The sequence below is a fragment of the Euprymna scolopes genome, chromosome 12, assembly GCF_053919585.1.
Source record: "Euprymna scolopes isolate OS-2025 chromosome 12, ASM5391958v1, whole genome shotgun sequence".
NCBI lineage: Eukaryota > Metazoa > Mollusca > Cephalopoda > Sepiida > Sepiolidae > Euprymna > Euprymna scolopes.
The window spans coordinates 74,466,874-74,487,733 of NC_136493.1; the positions used below are offsets into that span (position 1 = coordinate 74,466,874).

General features: G+C 30.9%; 1 long non-coding RNA gene across 10 annotated transcripts in view; it reads right to left on the minus strand.

Moving 5' to 3' along the window:
• Positions 1-14,112, minus strand: part of LOC145291338 (uncharacterized) — a 37,165-nt gene extending 23,053 nt beyond the window's left edge. For 4 of the 10 annotated variants that reach the window (XR_013869393.1, XR_013869394.1, XR_013869392.1 and 1 more), the window contains exon 1: positions 13,754-14,112. This is a non-coding gene — a long non-coding RNA (uncharacterized LOC145291338). Of the gene's footprint in view, positions 1-6,528; positions 6,907-13,753 lie in introns of those variants that run through there. The other 6 variants (XR_013869396.1, XR_013869395.1, XR_013869388.1 and 3 more) reach the window with 5 other exon arrangements.
• Positions 14,113-20,860: the final 6,748 nt, after the last annotated feature.

The following is a 20,860-nucleotide window of genomic DNA, read 5'->3' on the forward strand; positions in this document are numbered from 1 at the left end:
CCGCTCCTCTTTCTTTTGTGTGTGTATGTCACCATAAATAGACACAACACCAAATAAGTGAGGAGGATCAAGGAGGATAGAAAGACCGAGGAGAGAAAGCACTAGTCAGGCCTCCGCTGGATGAGTGGGACCTTGGGGAGGCTTATTGCCACCCAAAATTTCAGTGAAAATCAATAGTTGCTGCCAACGAGAAATCGATAGTAAACTGCTGTTGCGATAACGCAAACTCTTTTGCAAAGGTTATTGAATAAGGTGAAGAGTACCGGAAATCTGGGGAGACTTCAGAGGACACCACAAGTTGTTCTTAAAGAGAAATCCTTCATGGTGGCTTGTTTGACTACTCCTAGTGAGTAAAAAAGAATTATAATAGGAGTAACGTTATGATTTTTACTTATGCAAACAAAATATCTTAAAATCTTGTTAATATTTTTTCGAATGAAATCCAAGTAGAATAAATTGTAGTAGTTGCTGTGACCCGACGAGTCGCAGATACGTCTAATATACATGCATACATATATGTGTGTGTTTATGTTTATATTGAATTCGTAATTAAGATGCTTAAAATAAATCCGATTAAATATCAATCGTCCAAGTGTTTATAAAAGAGTCGATTTTTATCTTTTAATTATACCGTATATGAATAAGAATTTTTTTTTAATAAAGCTATTTAAAAGGTCGTACACAATTACGCTCTGTTAACTTTTCTTTTTTGTCCCTCGACAAAATGAGGGTGGACTTGTAAATTCACCCTTCTCTGTTCGTCCGTCCACACTTTCCTCAATAACTACGTTTTGGAATTTTTAAAAATTTTGCACAAACATTAAACATGATATGATTAAAAAAAAAAAGTAACAGAACGGATTTTCCAAAAAAACTCTGGTTGCCCCCGAATGGGTGCCTTTGGGGTTAAAATGGCTAAAATTGACACTTTTGTGCTTATTAAAAAAAATTGATGCCTTGGATTTTTATAAAACTTGAAAAGTTGCAACTAACTGGTTTCTTTTTAATTTTGTTTGTCTATACTTCGCGATAACTCTTGGGTGTGCCCTAGAGCTCTTTTGGGGCTAAAACAAATACTCCATTTTGGGGACTATTTTACCATATTTGTCCATATTTTTTTGTGTATGTCTGTTTAGCAGTTTTGCATGATGCTGCACTCAAATTTAAATATGTTAAGGTCTTGGGGACTTTTGGGGCTAAATGGGGGGGGGCAAATGATAGACTTAGTAAGTTCTTTTTTTGTATGGTGCAGAACTAAAATTTACATATGTTAGGCCTAAAACTGTACCGTTTGTTCATTTTCACTAGGATTGGAGTCCCCTGGGGACTTTTGGGGCTTAATGGGGGGGGGCAAATGCTAAACTTAGTGATTTTTTATGCCTCGTTCACTGTGCACTCACGGGGGACCATCTATGCTTCACTTGTTCATATAAAATTTAACCTGATTCAACTTTTTATAGATTAACCAGAAGTTTTCGGATAGTTATGCATTATTGGGGCCTTAACTGAAATCTTCATATTCTAAAGGGAGTATTCTATCATATCTCTAAAAAAATATCATTCACACGTGTATGGAGTATTGTTACCACAGCTGGGCTGCTGTACCAACCGCTCCTCTCTGGACATGGTGTAATAAATGCTTTCTAACACTGTAGATCCCGTACTGTCTGCCAACTTCCAGACGCTGTCACATCACCACAGTGTTATATCCCCATGGTTCTTTTATAAGTACTTCTACGGAATGTGCTTTGATTAATTTACTGCACATGTGTCCCTTCAATGAAAAATGCCACCCCCTCACTGTAGAAGCCCCTAGTTTTTACTTTTAGTACCTTCTATTTTCAGACTTCGTGCTTTTGAAATTCACTTTATGCACATACGGGAATTTAAATGTAACGAGAACAAACATCTTGCTTCTCAATCCCCGGAACTGAAAAAAAGCCCAAAAGAGGACTTTGGTAGTGGCGACCATGACGTGACGGCAGTGGCGTCTTTTCCTTCCTCTTCGACAAGATTTTTCGATGGCATTCACCTTCGCCTTTCCTTTCACAACTTTTAAGATTCAGCAATCATCTCACTCTACTTTGTCTAAGGAACCTTAATTAATTATTATGGCACCATTGTCTTCATCAATAACGACTTTAATTTATCACTTTTGCATTTTCTTTTTCTTCACTGTGATATTATAATAATCTAAGAACCATATTTCTGTCCATCCTCTGAATGATGGCTAGAAGTTGATTTTCCATATTGCTATTCTCGCTTATCCTGCTAAAAAAGTGATGATTCTAAAAGAATCTTTCGCCAAGTAACATTCAACAAAATTTTTGAAGAGAGCCCATGCTTTAAGGTCGTCTACCGTCCGCTAAGCTAGAATAAGATTGTTACAGGATCCACCTGTCTACAAATATGCTAAGTGTGCAGCTCTTATGAATTCAACACTAATCCTGTATTTTCATGGGGAAATTTTCGAAGAAATCTCCATCCTATTCTTTTACGGTCTTTCCATCCTTTTAGACAGTATGCTGACATTTTGCGCGGTACTAGCTATATATTACCTACGCATACTTCAAATACATTCATGACATACTAATTTTTCACCTATAAAATATAAAGAGAAAAGGCATATAAGCCCTCGAACAATTCACATACAAAAAATAATTGAGTGGCTCTCCTGGAATCTTATTAAATTGATGAAATACCACTTTAACTTTCTTATCACATCTTATTCATTTTACCTAAAAACACTTAAATATCTTAAATATTTCTTATTAAATATAAATGAAAAGAAAGGCATAACCACTACGCAGTAGCTCACACGTTTTTTTACTTACAAACATAAACGATCAATCTTTCTCCAATAAATTTAACAAACTAGAAATCACAATCATTTAAATTCCATCACACGTCATAAAAATGCCATTAACAATATAAAATTATTAAAACCATACATAAACCCAATGTTAAGAATTAATTCATTTCATGGCAAGCATACGATAGAACTCACACTGGTGAAAATCAACACACACTAGATAATAAACTATAAGATCCATTAAAATAAATGATTATCAAAATCTATGTTGGCTACACACTTTAACTTAAAGTATACTAGTAAAACTTATACATTGAAATAAACTTCACTACAATGGAGAAAAATAAGTTTTCCGCCTTACAAAAATAGGGATAGTCTAAAATTTTAAGTGTAAGTTTGTCTTGAAAGTAAGATAGAGCATAAACAAATTTCGAAAATCACATATCATACTTATTTTTTAACATTTATTTGTATTTTACTGTATACACCATCAATAAACAGTTATGGGATCAGTGGGCAGCTAACTAGTTCTATGATACAATTAATACTCTTAATCAAATGCTTATTATTTGTATAAAAGACACTAATTCTCAGAATCTATCAGAATCTAATATCTCTAGAATGGACAAAAGAATTGTCTAAGAACATCCGGAATAAAATTCTATACCAGCACAAGACTGGAATAGCTTACAAGAGGATTGTCAAACAACTAGGCCAGAAGAAGTCAGTTGTTGATACAATAATAAGAAAGTTGCAGAAACAATAATATAATCGAAAAAAACAATTTCCTTCGTTTTAAAGATCTCTACACCCTGAAGGGAATATGATGAGAAAGATGAAGAAACAACTTGAAAATCACCCACCAAGAAATTGTTGATGATCTGGAGGCAACTGAAACTACAATCACTAATATGACCATTAGTAACATACTACGTCGTAGTGGACTGAAAACATGTAGTGCACGAAGGTGTATATCTGGACGCATTTGAAGCTTGCAGTTGACCAATTGGGTGATTCAGAGGAGAATTGGAAGAAAGTGATAAGTAAAATTGAGGTTTATTGCATTTACTCGACTCGCCATTTTGGAAGGAGGAAAAGATGACTTGGACCTCAGGAACGTTACACCAACCATTAAACATTGTAGTGAAAACATAATTTGGAGGTGTTTTTGTTGTTGTTGTTGTTGTTAAGATAACATAACGACTACACTGAGCCGAGAGAAAATAGTATGGGGCAAATATAGGGAAACCTTGGGTAAAAAAAAAATGGGCCGTGGTGAGATGTTTCAGCACGACAATGGTTCAACGCATGCAGCTTAAGCAATAAGGAAGTATCTCAGATTGAAGCCCATTAAGACGACCTAATCAATTCCGGAGCTTAATCCTTTAGAGAATCCCTGGAGGGGGCTGAAATTTCGAGTTGATGAACAACCTACACAAATTAAGGACTTGAATCTGCAAAGACTTGTGGACTAAAATCACCACTAGGGTCTGTGTAAACCTTGGTAACCAAAATTAAGACGGTTCTATCCTGAAAATTAAAGCCATATTACTACTAACCCTAACCCTAACCCTAACCCTAACCCATATTACTACTTTTGATAGATGGCAAAATTAAAACACCAGAAAGAATGAACTACTTACTTTCTTCGTTGTAATCGAATATGCGAAAATGTTTCAATGTAAAACATTATCAAACAACGAATATACTTCTAGCTACACCTAAAGTCATATTTATAATTCTGAAATCTAGCACTATCGATCCACAAAAAGAAAACATTGACGTCAATATCGGTTGAAAATAGCAGTGGTCGGTATGAAAGCATAGGAAGATCGAAGACGGATAACGCCATTTAAAATTCGACTGAAAAGCTATGGAGAATAGTGAAATTTTGAGAAGACTTATTATCTCTCAAATTCTAAAGACTATCTCCCGTTATCAGCAAGAAACCACTGGTAAACAGCTGTTGCAAGAACGTGAGTTTCAATGGTAATCGAAATCAGCGAAAAATTATTGAAATCTGGAGACGTTTTTACTCAGACTGATTTTACGGCTAAGCGATCACTGATAAGTATTTGTATGTAAACATATAGCGAATTAAAAATATGTTATAATTGCTAGCAAGAATAACTAACATTGCCTTGGTATAAATGTATTACAAGGTACAAATCTTTTTTGTTTTCCATTATTTTATTTTATTTAAACCAATACATAAATAATAAACGGGAACACGGACATGTTTCTTTATTAATACATAGATTAATAAAGTAATAAGTAAACACGTTCATATTACAAAAGTGACTTTGATGACTTTAAATTGTCGGTTTGGTTTAGAAAACGTAAATTATGGGTAGAATCAAATGCAGAAAGTCAAGTATCATGGTTTGATTGTGCTCCTAAACTAAGAGAAAACATTAATTTTCGAACGCACCCAGGTCGTATAAACAAATCTACAAAATGAATGAAACCCATGATAAAGCAAGCTCAAATTTATGTTGTGGAATAAACTTGAACTTTGCTTATTTTGAAACAAATTAAAGTCGAAATAAAACAAAAACAACAATAACAACAATAACAACAATAATAATATAGAGCAAAGGCATGCGAAGTCATAAAAGTTGGACATTTTTTAAGAGATTAACTAATTTGACCGAACACCGGCTTGTCTCCACCATCAAGCAAAGAAATAATTCATCACTTGAAGATCTGGAGGCAACGATTTCATGTTTATATCATGTAAATGATAAATCCACTGTCACGATATAACAACTAGCTCCAAAAATATATTTTGATGCAAACACAAGGTAGTTAAAATTAAATCTATTGCAGTTAGAAAATATTCAGCTATTTTTACAGGAACATATCTATCTCTACACGTAACAATGTTTCAGCTGTTTTCCATGTCGCTTTCTTGTGTCAAAAAGTAAATAAAATCCATTTCCCAATAAATAATGGAAAGTACATGGCTTAACCATCAATCAAATGTATTTAAAAAGTTTACATTTATGGAAACTTTTTAGTTGGCAAAGAATGTTCAATTCTTGCACGAGAGATAAAAACTATGTGTACTCGAAGATAAGTGATGGCAACTGAATGGGCAGCTTTTAATGAAAAGAAACATTTTTACTTAGATCAGTGATTCAGAATGATATTTTAAACAGTAAAAGCTGAATATGTCGAACGAGGGTTCTGCATACGCAGAAATTATCTTTTGTGAAAAAGTTGTGACACGTGCGCAATTATTAGCTCCTCAGTTGCGGGGGAAGAATTTGCGACTGGCGTGTAGAGATGGTGTCGAAAGACAGTCTACCGCTGTCAACTGTAGTAGTGAAAATGTACAAAGAGGCTGGAGAATTGAGTGTTTGAGTTTGTATAGGCAGAACCACGTGGGTTTATCGTTTGACCTATCTATGCGATCGTTAATGGAACGAGGACAATCATACCGACCAATCTATGCACATCTTATACATCGACGAAACATATAAACCTATCAAAGCTCCGTTAAAGTAATAACTTTATTAGAGGGAAAGGCTGAGATAAGACGGGGAATATAACAGTTATTCACTTTGTTATTTCTGCGGCGTAAAACAATTATTTTTGTTTATTGAATATACATTTTAGAAATTTTAAAACTCCGTTATAACTTATTTTTATCTCGTAAATAATTAAGTGAAATTTAGTTTTTGTGTATTTTGAGAGGAAATGAAACAACTAACCTGCACAGGAATTGAACTTACAGCCTCAGATTATGCAAATCTTGTGTGTCGTACACCCCTTCCATTAGTCCTTCCGTCTCACCATTTACGGACAGACGGACGGAACAACAGAGTGATATAAAGAGAGATTTCATCTTGATTGTTATCAATGCGTATTAACCTATACTTTTTCTATTGGTGAGAGTGCCTTATTTAAATAGAATAAAGACATCGGTTGTTTAAAAAAAAAAAAAACACAAATCTTTTGTATGAATCCTATTTTAAAAATAAAAAGTTGGAGAGAAACATCTACAAACATGTTGTATCCGAACTTCCCTCGCCCTACTTCAAAAATACACCGCTGTTAGATAATTTGAACTATTTTCAAAATGTTATTAACTCCATTTCACGAAATTAAGTGACCACCTGGATGAAAAACCAATAAACTTATTGCGCATATTTCACTGTTTTTTTATGCGTTGAAAGTAATTTAGATTTACTCGACATGTCTACGGTTTGAAATACTCTAATTGCAATAAGTAAAAATTGAAAGCTAAAATTGGATATTTAAAAACAAAACTAATCTTAATATGTGAACTAAAGCAATAAAACAAAGCTTCATAAAACACGGCTTCATAAAACACGGCTTCATAAAACACGGTTTTATAAAACACGGTTTCATTAATAAATTCGTATGAATCAACCGGGTACAATTTTTGTGACCAGCTGGATGTTGTTGTTGACATTTATTTTTCCGATAAGCAGGAGGAACCACATAAAGGTTTCCAACATCTACAAATAAAAGTGATACTGTGAAACCTACTAGGTAAAAACTTGCCACTCCTATATCAACATTCCACATCATTATCTAATTTGCTAGCATTAAAGATGTCATAATAAATGTGACAATCTGATTTGATCCTGACATTTAGGTTAACTGTTCTCGTCGTAGATAGCACATCTGGTTGCAGTACATGTTATCAATTTCGCTACAACGCATCTTCCTGTTTTATTCCTGGGCCGAATTATGTATTCATGAGTAAAATCGCCAAAATAACACAGAAAGCTGTAAAGTTGAATGTTTCCATTAAGCACAATGAAGACAGCCACAGTTATCTTCCCTTGCCTACTTTTCTATGAAATAATATGGTCGAACCAATTTTTAGTTAATATTAAAGTACATTAAATGAAGCTGTGATAAGCTAAAAGATTGTCTCTTTTCATTTAATCTCAGTCAATGTAATTTTAGAGCCGAGTAGGCAAGAGATATGATTGTTAGCATCACATTGTGGCATAATGGCTTTAGTATAGTCGTAAATGAAATATTCATTCAAGTGACTGGATTTCTATAGTATTCGTCTCGATTTGCGGTTCCTGATCAAATGATACGTATACCCTATGGTGTGTTGCCAGCCGATGCTTTTGTTTGGTTGTTCCCGCGAGTGTGCAGCTTTTTCTGGTCTTATTTCCTCGTAATTGATAATAACCAACTAAAAACATTCTAAAACAGGAACTATCCATGCTGTTCAACAAAACATGCATAAAAGAATAAATGTTGCCCAAGTACACCTATTTCAAATCAGTGTACAAAAATTCGTTTAGTAGAATAACTTTTTTTTTTAAATATGAAAACATTCTTAGTCTAATTGACAATGGAAATAGTCTGAATTTGTCAAATTTATTGCGATTTTATAATTTATACTTTATATATATATATATATATATATATATATATATATATATTAGTGTTGGGACGATTAATCGGAATTAGGGATCGAAAAAATCGGAATATTTGTAGGGTCGCGGAATCGGTATCGGAATCGGAAAGATTTGTACCGATTTTCCGATGCCAAAACGATTCTTTAATTGTCCTTTTTATTTGATTTTGTTTAAAGTTAAATCTTCCATTGATGGTAATAATGATAAGATAATAAATATTTATTGATTTTAAATCACCAGTGAGGCTAAAATCCATAGATCGTCCCCAACAAGTATATTTTTTACTTTTAGGAAAATATCTGCACATTTAACATGAGAGTTTTTACGGTAATCAGAGAAAAATATAATTATGTAGTTAAATATTTAGAGATTTATAAAGAATCGGAACCCGGATCGGTAATTGTATTGGAATCGGGTATTTAGTATGGAATCGGTACTTGTATCGGAATCGGGAAAAATATTGAAATCGTCCCATCACTATTATATATATATATATATATATATATATATATATATATATATATATATATATATGCATGTATATATATATGCATGTATATATATATGCATGTATATATATATATGCATGTATATATATATGCATGTATATATATATATGCATGTATATATATATATATGCATGTATATATATATATGCATGTATATATATATATATGCATGTATATATATATGCATGTATATATATATGCATGTATATATATGCATGTATATATATATGCATGTATATATATGCATGTATATATATGCATGTATATATATATATATGCATGTATATATATATGCATGTATATATATGCATGTATATATATATATATGCATGTATATATATGCATGTATATATATGCATGTATATATATATGCATGTATATATATATACATGCATGTATATATATATACATGTATGTATATATATATATATATATATATATATATATATTAATGTTATATATTTTGTTCGTGTTAGTTTCTTCCATAATTTTTACTCTATTTTCTGTAAAATTAATGTCAGTTATAAATTATTTTTTAAAATATTAATTTTTTTATGTCATTAAAAAATATAGAAAATTGTTGATTAGATGATGTTGCATTTCTTTTTTCAACGAAGAGAAATATCTTTTTTTTTATATTGTGTATAATATGAGATGACATTTTTCACTGTTACTTCCTCTCTCCTTCTTACATGTCTTTCTTCTCTTTTCCTCTTTCATATTGTATTTCTCAACGTCCTCTTGTTCATATTAAGGCATTTATAATTATTACAAAAACCCATATACCTACATATTATTGTATTAAGTTAACATAAAGTTAAGTTAATCAACGTTTGTTTATCTAAGGCATTTTTGTCACACAGATTTTGGTCGATTTGTTTTGGTGTAGAAACACTTGATTGCGAGCAATATTTACTTTTTCTTTTGAAGCTTTGTATTATAAATTACGTATATACAACCCAATATTATTTTTTATAACTTTAGAATTAAGAGAAAAAAATAATTAACGTTAAAACTGAATGAAAAAATATTCATTGTAAAACGTAGAATTAAAAACATTTAAGCTTACTTTATTTAAACATTTAAGATTACTAGAAAAATATAAGTTCCTTAGATCACCCAGTAAACAGTGGTTAGATAATTTGAATCAGAAAAAGTGAATTTGCAAAATAAATTAAATATAGAAAATACATTTTTACTCCTCTCTCTCTCTCTCCCTCTCTCCCTCTCTCTCTCTCTCTCTCTCTCTCTCTCTCTTTCTCTCTATCTATCTATCTGCATATATATATATGATTTGGAAAGACGATGGAAAAAACTCATTCCAGCACCAGCTAGACAAACTAGTAAAAAAAAATTATAAAATATCAGATACAGATCTAATTAAAGACATTAATATAGACAGCAAAAACATTACTGACACACTCAACATTAGCAACAGAGTCGGAAAACGCTAAAAAAAAGAAGCATACATTCTGATTAAGGACCATAAACCCAATTTTCAAACAAAACCCCAAACTAGACTTATAAACCCCACAAAGCCCGAAATAGAAAGAATAAGTAAAAGAATACTAGAAATAATAAATTTACAAATTTAAACCAAATATGAATCAACCCAATGGATTAACACCGACGACACCATTAAATGGTTCAATAATATCCAAAATAAAAGGCTGCTCTTATCCAGTTCGGTATTGTAAGCTATTATCCTTCCATATCAAAGGAACTGTTTGATGAAGTTTAAGATTTCGCCTCTCTAGTTTCCGACTAAGAACCATCCGAAATAAACATTATTAAAATAGACAGGAAAACGGTATTAATCAGCCAAGACATCCAATGGACTAAGAAGATCATTTGACATCTCCATGGGCTCCTTAAACTCATCAGAAGCAACGGATCTAGTTGGTCTCTTTATTTTGTACAATCTCACAAAAAAATTTAAATAACGAAAACATAGGACTATATAGAGACGATAGCCTTATCGTAGTCGAAAATTCAAATGGCCCTAAATGTGAGAAAATAAAAAAAACATTAACTAAGGATATGAATAGAATAGGCCTAAAAGTAGATATTAAGTCTAACGTAAAAACTGTCAACTTTCTCGATATAATTCTCAACCTCTCGAATAACTCATATAAACTATACGTCAAAGACAATACCTATCCACTTTACATACACTCACTATCAAACCACCCCAAACATATCATTAAACATATCCCCAATTCTGTCGAAAAAAGACTTAGCACCAATTCCTCTAAACCTGAAATATTCAACAAACATAAACTATTCTATGAAAATGCTCTTAGAAAAAGTGGATATCCAAATCCCACCATTAATTGCACTAAACCAAACTCCTCAAATACTTTAAAAAAAGAAAAATAGATCTAAAAAAAGTCATTTGGTTTAACCCCCTTAAATATAATGGTCAAAACCAAACTAGGTAAAAAATGTTTTCAACTTATAAACACCCACTTCCCACCTAATCACACACTACACAAAATCTTGAATAAAACATAATTAAACCTAGCTACAGCTGTATTGATAACTTGGAAAAATAATCAAGAAACATAATAGGAAGATACCAAACATGGATAAAAATACAAACAACACTAACAATACGAATTGTAATTGGTCCAACAAATCAGAATGCCCACTTAACCAACAATGTCTACTAACAGAAGTAGTGTATAAAGTTACAATTGCTTCCACAGAAAATCCAAACGGCAAAAAATACTATATTGGCCTTGCTGGCACCTCTTTTAAAGGCAGATTTAGAGTACATAAATGCTCCTTTACAAACCCCAATCATCCTAACAAAACCTCATTAACTTCCCACTATCTACATTTAATCCAAAATAACTGTACATCAACCAATACTTGGGAAATCTTCAAAAAATCTAGCGTATTTAAATCTTTAAATTCTCCATGCCTCTTTTGCCTAAACGAAAAACTTTTTTCTCTAATTTTAAAGACAGAGAAAAATTACTTAATAGGAAACACGAAACTGCCATAAACTGTCGTCATTACAAATCCCACCTCCTTAGCAATTATGCATCTTTCTGAAACATCCCCCAGATAAGGTTTTTACAACCACATACAACTAATTACTGTAACATCTACACACTTAAACCCTCTTACTTCAATCTCTCTATACCAGATCCTACTCTTTCACCCTACCCCCTAAATCCAACAAAATAACCTATACCTCCGATTATTATAAACCCCACTTAACTTTTTAGCATACAATTACTTAGTATTCTACATCCATTGCCCTTTTGAGTTAGATTTATACACCGATTCCCAAAACAATTCCCCAGTTTGTTGGAGAATATTACATTTATATATATGTATATATACCTTATATAGATATCCCGATATAAGTGCGGGCATGGAATAGTTTATAATGTATTTTATAATATATTTAAAAACAAATACATCAACCTAGGGCCATAAGTGAAATATTTAACCTCCATAAAACTACCATAGACCTCTCCCCAAACTCTATAATTATACATTCCCGGGACCACAATCCCACCCAACTATTAACCATATAAGTATCTAGAACCCACACTCCCTTCCTACTTGCTAGGAATATAGCCTAAAATACTCCTGAATACTTATAAATTAATTATATTACCAAATCATCTGCTTATTTATGCATTCATACGGGTATACTCAGAACACCGTTATTAATATGCCTTACTCGTTTTTTTGTTTTTTTTACTAACTTCATGTTACTTGCTTAGTCCTCAAATCTATGAGTATGCGTGTGTTTGTACGTTTATATGCTCCTGTATGTTCGGTATGTGTATGTACACATGTGGATATAGGTATATGTGTGCATATATATTTATGCGTATGTTTGTATTTATTTGTATTTATTTGCATATGTATGGGTGATTTTATGCATGGGTCATATATATGTGCGTATGTGTGTCCATATGTGTATATGTGTGTATGCACTTGTATATGCGTGTTTGTATACATGTATAAGTATTTATGTAGGTGTATGTGTATGCGTGTATTTGTGTATACTTGCGTATATGTCTGTATGGATATATATTTATGTATACGTACATATATGTACTTGTGTACACATGGATATATTTGATATATTTGGCAGTACACTCACCTAATTAATTATACTTACTTATATCCACTTTTATCTTACCTTTTTTATTAATATTATTATTATTTATTTATTTTATTTATTATTTTTTATATTTATATATATATATATATATTCTATATTTTTCTATCGTTTTTAGATTTGTGTATATGTATTTATATTTCTGTATATGAATGCATATGTTTGTATATGTATGCATGTGTATATGCTTGTGTGTATGCATATATATATGTTTGTGTATGTGTGTTTGTATGCATATAAATGTTTGCTTTTGTGTACAATGTATGTATATGTGTTACATTTTGCACTAAACCCGCCTAGTTAATTATACTTATATTTATATTTATTTATATATATCCCATCTCTATTTTTATATATATGCATGTATTTGTATGTGTATGTATGTGTCTGTATGTGTATATGTATATATATATATATATATATATATATATATATATATATATATATATATATATATATATATATATATGTATATATATATTTACCCAAATTTCCTTTACTTTGATTTTTACTATTATTTTTATCTTTATGATTCTATTATTAGTATCGCTCTCTGTTACTATTATTATTTTTATTATTATCATTATTATTTTTTATTTTCATTATTATTTGTATTTTATTTCATTATTATTATTATTATTATTATTATTATTATTATTATTATTATTATTATTATTATTATTATTATTATTGTTATTATTATCTATATCTATCTACATGTATATTTTATAATTTTATGCCTATTCAATCCATGCCTGGTAATTTTAAATTTAATTTTTAATTCAATCTAAATTACCTAATTTCTTAATGACCTTTACAGCAAATGCATTCAAATAGGTAATTCACTTAAATTGGATGTAACTTTTCTTACCTTAAGAGCACGCATCTTAGTTACTCCGAACATCCCTCACCAAGCCGTGTAAATCCTTAACGTGTCAAATTCCATATGACACCGTGACAACAACCGGACAGTTCAATAGTGATAACTACCTACCTGTTTCATTTGTATTTCCCTTTCTTCATTCAGCACCTCCACCTACTCATCTTCCTCTCTACATCTCTCTCTCTCTCTCTCTCTCTCTCTCTCTATCTATCTATCTATCTGTCTATCTATCTATCTATCTATCTCTCCATACACTTGTAATCCGTGTCGTATCTGGCTAAAGTTTACTTAACTCCACCCTGTTCGATGTTTATTTATTTATTCATTTATTAAATCTTAAAACTTAAATGTTGTCAGATCAACATTGAGATCCCCCTTTTTTGTTTCCATCGTCTTCTAATATCGTTTTTTCAAATTATAATAACCACTTCTGTTCAAGTCTGGCGAAGTTGCTAGATCGTTGATACGATTCGGTAACAGAAACATGTGTAACTAAACAGATAAAACGGTAATAAAATAGTATATATATATATACATATATATATATATATTTAACGTATAGCGTTATATATACTGCTAAAAATTCTCTCTATATATATCTATACATATATATATAAATTATATATATATATATAAAGCTATACGTTAAATAATGCATATATTATTTATCGTATAGCTTTATATATACTGCTAAAAATTCGAGGAACATGCTTTCTCTGTTCTCGCTCAGTCATTGCAAGATCTTCGTAACTTACATAATAAATTGTGTCACCCTGGAGTTTCACGGAGTTTTTATTTTACGTACCATTCTCCTTTTATAAAATAAAAAGTATAATAAACTCCGCTATGTCCTGACATTCATGGCCAGTGGCAACGGGATACTCATAAAACTATATTTCCATTCCAATGGCTGAATATCAACTTTATCAACGCGTTCTTTCGTTTCAAATTAAGATATAACCAGAAAATATATGAACTGCAAAACCGCAACCTATTACCTAATTGACCTACTTCCGGTTAGTTGTATGCCAGATATGATGCATTTTGATTGGACTACTGATTTCCTCAAAGAAGAAACCAGAAACTACCCATGCGTAAAGGTGATTTTCAACATGAAAAACAAACAAATACCATCGAGAAAGTAAAGAGCAAGTAGAGAAGCGCTAAATGGCACTTTGTCCAGATCATTTTACATTCTTGTGACATGCCATTTTTCATTTAGAAAACGTTCCACTAGATGCCCTCCACTCGAGCAAATCATTATTCTGCACATCTACTAATGCAACCCGCATATTAGATTATTCAAATATAACTGGAAATCTACTTGTACGTTTTATATTGTATCTTGGACAAAGTCAGGACCAGTATATATATGAAATAATGATTTACTTATAATCCCCCCTATTAGTGTAGACATAAAATGGGCGTCTATTCTCAGGTAGCGAAACAACAATGTGCATAAATATACTAGTTCAAATGACATTTGTACTATTTCTACGAATTCTGACAATTTTCATGAATTGCCTATATATATATATATATATATATATATATATATATATATATATATATATATATATATGTACCATGAAAGCTCTATCGATAAAAGCGAGATGCTCCTAGCAAATAGAAAGACTTAGTAACTTAAATGAGAAGCCTCTCCTTCTTAGTACAACTAAAAAGAAAATGTAAAATAAATCACTATTATAACTGAAAGGAAAGTTGTTAGAAATAATACTGATGCTAATCTATTAAGTGCTTTGCTTCAATTAATATAGCATATTTAGTTATCTCCCTTCTCATGGGGTCGAGAATTACGAAGATCGCCACATATAAGTTGATTTTATGGGTGTAATTGCTTGTTATTAAAACCTTCATCAGCGTTTATCTGTGTTCGTTTTTATCTTTTCGCAGTGTCATTGGTTAAAGTAATAACAGCTATTACCCATTTTTATTTCAATTATTATTTATGTTTTATTTAATTATTATTTATGTAATCCACACATGCGTCTAGAATAATAATTTTAAGTTCATGGGGGGTTTATTAAACATAAAAATGATATTGTTGTTTTTTATATTTGATATTATATTTTTATATTTTAAGCGTGCTTCCGTTCTTTATTATAAAATGAAGCATTGCATGTTGTGATCAAGACCGGGTGACCGCTTGAAATATAAAAACATAATATCAAATACAAAAAAACAACATCGTTTTTTATGCTCTCATGAATTCGAAAAATAATAATAATAATAATAATAATATATATATATATATATATATATATATATATATATATATATATATATATATATACTAGCAAAAGTACACGTTGTTGACTGGGTTCAAAAACAGCCTACAGATAATGGACTCTGATTTATGAAAGTATGATAGGTTATGAAAAGGAAGGGTTGTAAAGAGAGAGCTTCGAATTTGGGGGTATCAAAACCAAAGCAAAATATGATGAAAGTAAAAATAAAATAGATAAACCTCATAATTTATTATACCATACATATTCACACTGACACACTTATCACAATATTCTGTGGATCTGTATTAAAAAAAAAAACCTTGTTAAACTTTGTGACATATTTCCATTCTATGGAGGTCAGGTGCGAACGAACACCCCATAATTTTATTATACCATATTTCTTCAAACTGAAACAAATTTATCAAAGTATACTTACGCAGATAGATATGAAAAGTCTTTATAAAAGTTTATGCCTATTTCCATTCTATGGAGGCCAGACGCGAATGCAGACCCCACAATTTTATTATACCATCCTTATTTAAGTTAAAACATTATTATCAAAGTATTATTACGTACATCTATATCAAAAACACTTGTAAACGTTTTTATTTTAATTTTTAAATTTTGTATTTCCATACTTTGTGGACCAAGCGCGAACGCAGACCCCACAATTTTAATGAACCGCCGTTCTGCAAGATAAAACATACCCATTCCTGTGTCTCAATACATCTTCTATCATTATATGTAATTAGTTTTTTAAAAGAGTCAACCATATAGGAGCGTATTCGTGACCAGACACACACACACACACACGCACACACACAGACATTCAGCTTTATATTATATTATATATATATATATATATATATATATATATATATATAAGTTTATCTCGTGATGACATTGATATTAAAAGCCTACTTTTTCTATTTAAAAAATCATTAAAACGAACTTTTTAATATACTCAGTCACAAATAAGCGAGCGACTACGTGGAGGTTAACTAATTTGCATATTCCTTTGAAAAACGAGCTTTAATTATTTATTCATTTTTATGGGTTCTTATTAGATGATTGTGTTCGTTTCACTATTACACTGAATTCTATTTATGTGTAGTTTCTACATCTTGCATAGTTGTGTAGAATTTAAGATGAAACGTTCTAGCACACGGAAATATTTCTGTCTCTCTATCTCTCTATATTTCTATCTGTCTGTCTGTCTGTCTCTGTCTCTCTCTCTGTCTCTCTATATCTCTCACTCTCTCTCTCTCTCTCTCTCTCTATATATATATATATATATATATATATATATATATATATATATATATATATATATATATATATGTATAAATATATGCATGTATATAAAGTTACCTTGTTGGTGTGTGTATGTGTGCAAACTCTTTTATGAAAGTTGAAATTTGATTTTTAGTGGGCAAAAGTTGCTGCTAAAGGGTAAAAATCTAAAACAAAGCCGTTTATCTTGACAGGGTAAGTCGAATAAACATTCCTCCTGTTGTTACTTTTGCGCATGCGTAAAATTAAACATTTATAGCTCAAAGTCGCTTAATTGTTATAGTCTTTCGCATCTGTCGGTAGCCCACACGATAACGACGCTGAAAAGATAAATAAGGACGAGGGTTGGTGTGCTAAACTTTCTGGTTTCGAGTCATATTTTATACATTTTGAAGCATTACTATATATTAAATAATAATCAATAGAGAATTGTAATAATAAATAATAAAGTTGCACGAATTAAAATATAATATTTATGTGTATTTTATGACCGGGCAATGTCGGGTGGCCTTCTAGTATATATATATATATATATATATATATATATATATATATATATATGGGGCGCGCATGCATGTGTATGTTTGTCCGTGTTAGTATACACGAAATGGCGGTAAAATATGCTTTGCAAGTTGTTACACTGATGCTTACATTAATCATAGAATTGCATCAAAAATTAACTTTTTCATATATAAATTATTATCATTACTGATAACCTTAATAGAAGAAATATCAGCAGTTCACTGTTATTTTCGAGTGAAAGATATCTTTCCAGTTTGCCTGACTTGCTATTTACATTCTCGTTTCTCCTCAACACTTGAAATAAGTCACGCCGGGGAGTTACAAAAACGCGCGTTTTTTTATACGTTAATACTTGAATGACGGGAGGTATATATATTAATTTTCATGCAAGTAAATATAAATACAACTTGGTCCATATTATAGAATGGAAGATATTTTTATATAAAATATCGTATATATATATATATATATATATATATATATATATATATATATATATATATATATGGATGTTGTGTATGCATATATGTGTTTGTATATTTGTGTGTTTGCGTATATATATGTATATATGTACATGTATATGTATAAGTATAATTATGGATCTGTATATATATATATATATATATATATATATATATATATATATATATATATATATATACACCATAAATTAAACACAATTGTTTTGTTTTAACATGTGATGCTATAATTCATTTTGTTTTAGGCTTTTATGTTTGAAAATCGTGTTTTATAGTTGGACGATTGTAATGTTTTTTGTATTGTTTGCCAGTAATTATCTAAAACGTTGGATGCCTACTGTTAAATGTCTACAAAGGCTAATTGTCCTGTGACCTATTTTTGGTTAATTATTATAAAAAACATGAAATTTCCCAGAAGACAAGCAAATTAATATTTAATACGTTATTAGGTACAAGAATGTTATTTGTACATAGATATTTCTATGTTCCTAATAATTATATATATTTTATATACATATATATATATATATATATATATATATATATATATATATAACTTAAATGATCTTGTAACGATGTGTGTAACCCACTTTCCTGTTTATGACATCCGGTTGCGCATGCGCGTGACTAGCGCACTGAAATATTAACGTTATTATTTCGAAATTATTATTTAACATGGGAAGAGTGGGGTTTAAAATAACTTAAACGTAATAAAAAATGAACGATATAAAAAAAAAGCAGACAGTATTAACAATTGTTTATTTGGATAATTTAAACGCGAAAAAAAAGAACAATTGGGACGCTGAAATATTAACGTTATTATTTCGAAATTATTATTTAACATGGGAAGAGTGGGGTTTAAATTAATTTAAACATAATACAGAAATGAACGATGTAAAAAAAAAAGCAGATATATCAAAATTTGAATTTAACTATAATAAGTATTATGGTATCTGTTCAGTGCACATTTAACTATAAGTATGGCCAACCACTTATCATTCAGTAACTGTAAATTTTTTTCAAAAATAATCAATTATAATAAACAAAACGACTCATAGAAATCTATATATTCTTTTTTCATTTTACTGTACTTTCATAGAAATGTTTCTGTTATGTCAAAAAAAAAAACTATTTTCTTTACGTCTCAAGTGTCACGCTCATACATGAATTCCATAGCTAATATAACATACTGACCCAACGGGTCACGGGTAGTCTAGTATATATATATATATATATATATATATATATATATATATATATATATATATATATATATATATACTGCGTACTAAATTATTAACGAGTTTACATTTTTTTTTAATATTTAAGGAACGAGTGAATAAAAATCCATGAAATTTTGAGAAAGTGCTTACAATACTATTCAGCTACTCCAGTCAGAAAATAAAAGTATTTAAAGCAGTTTTAGCGAAACTATGACAGAAGATGTGAATATCTATTGATTTCAGTGTGTCAAGTTATTAACGAGGTTGAGAAAAAACACAATATACCCATAACTTGTCTTAAGGAGAATAGTTTCCCATCTCCCTGGAAAATTTCATCTGTATGCCCTGTATTTAAGAATTCAGGTGATCACTCATCCCCCTCTCAGTACAGGCCAATAAGTCTCCTGTGCGTCATGAGTAAGTTGCTGGAATCTGTGTTAAATACAGAAGTAATCAACCATCTCAACAAAAATAACCTTCTTAGTGACACTCAATATGGTTTCCGTTCTGCTAGATCCACAGCAGATGTGCTTACAGTTATATCTCATAGGATTAGCAAATCTCTCGACGGAGGCAACCTTTCTAGGGCAATTGCTCTTGACATATCTAAGGCCTTTGATAGGGTATGGCATAAAGGTTTACTTCATAAGATCTCTAGCTATGGTATAGCTGGAAATGTCTTCTCAATTATTAAATCATTTCTTTCTGATAGGTTCATAAGAGTAGTAGTTGATGGGCAAAAATCAGAAGCCCACAGTATTAATGCCGGTGTCCCTCAGGGGTCCATCCTGGGCCCAACTCTTTTCCTGTTCTACATTAATGATCTTCCAAATCACATCCTTACATCATTTGTAGACATCTATGCTGACGACACTACCATTTATGGTAGCACATCTAAGACAGTAAACGACCAAGTTCTCACCAATTCTCTCTCCTCTGATCTTGAGCATGTAGTACAATGGGGAAAGGAGTGGCTGGTTACTTTTAATGCATCTAAAACCAAGCTTCTCTCTTTACATCATCAACATTCTGATCCACATCTGGCATCAATTGAAATGAATGGCTCTCGTCTTCAGGAGGCCTCAAGTTTTGACAAGCTTCTGGGCTTGACCATTACTCCTAATCTTAAATGGAACACGTACATCAAATCTGTTGCCAAGGCCGCTGGAAAAATGGTGGGATGTTTCTATCGATCCAGTAGATATCTCACTGCTGATGCAATTCTCTATCTATATAAGAGCCAGGTACGTCCAAGGATGGAATACTGTTGCCACATCTGGGCAGGAGCTGCTAGAAAGGACTTGGCCTGCCTTGATAGAGTTCAAAATA